Source organism: Corvus brachyrhynchos, unplaced genomic scaffold (genome assembly GCF_000691975.1).
Source record: "Corvus brachyrhynchos isolate BGI_N302 unplaced genomic scaffold, ASM69197v1 scaffold61, whole genome shotgun sequence".
Classification (NCBI taxonomy): domain Eukaryota; kingdom Metazoa; phylum Chordata; class Aves; order Passeriformes; family Corvidae; genus Corvus; species Corvus brachyrhynchos.
The window spans coordinates 8,188,880-8,191,241 of NW_008236478.1; positions in this window are offsets into that span (position 1 = coordinate 8,188,880).

Consider the following 2,362-nt stretch of genomic DNA (forward strand, 5'->3'; position numbering starts at 1 on the left):
TTTGTTTGGCAGGGGTTTATTTTTTTTTTTTTAAATCTGAGCAAAAGAATAAAAGAAGAAAAACTACATGTAAAATGTAAAGGTCAAGGAAGATAAACTCATTCAAAATTCTTGTGAGTGCCTTGAAGGAACTGAACATACCTCAACCCTGAACATACCTCATCCACTAGCTCTGTAGCCACTTGGTTATGGATTCATTCATCCTGATGCATTTAGGACTCAAATTTAAATGGAAATCACCAATCAATCTTCCATGTAGCACTTTCTATGGAGAGTGCACATTTCATATTGTTGTAAAACTGTTTTATTTGATACAGAATTTATAAGATCAAGAACAAACCAAAGACACAACAGCCCTTGCTGACAGCTCAGCTGCATAAAATGCCACCACTTAGACTACAAAGCAAACAAGAGATAATTCCATGTTCCATGGAGGTCAAGGAATTTGCACTGACTTAGGCCACAGCTGGACTGTCAACACGTGCATTATGTTCAACAAGGCTCCCAGACCATTTAGAGAGAGCTTGTTGGACTTCAGATGGGAATACAACTCTTAAAAATTAGACAGTGAAGAGTATTAAAGTTGTGCTGAGGTACAGCTCCAACCTCCCACTGTACATTACAAAGCTCTCCCTGCTGAAAACATACAGTTAAGAGCAACGTTTGGTAAGAGGAAAGAACCTCCTTGTTGAGTTTTTAGCTACAGAACTTCATGTCTTTTTGGAACACACTGAGATACTAGAGCAGGGCTGGAGGGGTCTGGTTCTCACCAGCTCAGTATCTCACTTCCCCCTTCCCACCTTCCCACACACAGGCACACGTGAGACAGGATAACATTCAGCCTTCAAAAGGTGCCTGCAGCTCTCTGAGGAAAAGCAGTAATGGAACAGCAGTGGGAAGAGTGGTACCTGCTCTGTGCAGCTCCACTTCCCGTCCTGCCTGAACTCCAAAGAGTACCAAAAATGCAGTGTCACCACGAGGCTCCTCGGCCCACAGCCTGCCAGCGTTCCAGGCAGATGTCACAACAACTGCTCCATTCTACTTCTTGTAGAGGGAGGGGAAGGGGAGGGAGCTCATTTATCAGAGAGGCAAGAAGAATTAGCTTTTATAAGACCATTTCATAAAATGAAAAAAGACACAATCAGCTGCTGGCACATGAGCCCTTCTTCAGGTCTGAGGCAGGGGAGGCAATCATTGCACTAAATAACAAAAGGACATGCTGAAATTAAATATAGACTGCTACTACGTGAATAGCTCAACAAAGTCATCCTCACAGTACCAGAACACCTAGAGGTAAGTTTATTGTTTAGCTAATCACTCGACAACAAAGCAGGATCAGTGCTGATCCAGTCATTCCTAGAAACAATCAACATAACACATTTTTTAACATCTTCAATAAAGAAGGTACATGTTTTTCTCAACATAGTCAATTTTACTGCTTACTCTTATTTTCTGTTAGATGCTTTCCTTCAATGTCTAACCTAAATCTCTCTGCTGCAAGATTCCGGGGGAATGAAACAAAGCCAATATTTTATCAGAGAGCTCAAGCTGTAGAGAGGAATTTGGGATCCAAAATAATGAAAAGGTCAGAAGAATAACTGCCTTTATCTGAGAAGACCTACAATCATTCACCTAATGGGGAGTTAAAGCAATAGGTTGAGAAGTGCCAGGCTAGCAAACCCACTCCATATGGCAAAAAGATTCAGCAGAAATTAAGCTTGTGGAGGAAGAATGGAGCACAGTACTGGCCCTTCAAAACAACACAATCTCAATCACTGGCGGTAGAGGTCAGAAGGGAGGAGCACGGGTTTGTGACTCGCTACACTGAAGGAGGCTACGTCCAAGATATGCCCTCCCACCCCTTCCTGGATGGTCCTTCCTCCTGGGAGGGCAGCATGGATGGGACAAATCAGAACTGGACCCAGAAGTACCTCAAAGAGGCACGGAATCACTGTCATTAATCTCCCGCAGAGCTGTAACACACACAGATTGAAGGTCTGCTTTGTGCTAATGAGCAGCATCAGCAGATTGGAGCAGCCATCTGCAACACCATGCTACGCTGTCAAATTACAGCTGATGCAACCCGTGCTGGGCACAGATCCTTCAGCAGCGGCATTCCAAGGCATGGGAATCCACGCCTTGGTAAGGACACTGCTTTGTTGTGACCACTGTGCTGGATGCAATGGAGGAGGGGCAGTGCAAGGGGCGAAGGCTTCTCTCTCACTGGGCCTGTGATGGGGGCCTGGCTGGAGAGCCCTATATCCCGCATGGGCCAAGGGAAGTGCCGGCACCCCCAGAGCCTGTGCGGGGTCCATCCACGGCCTGCCAGGAGCACGCTGGAACCCTGGCCAAAGCCTGCCCC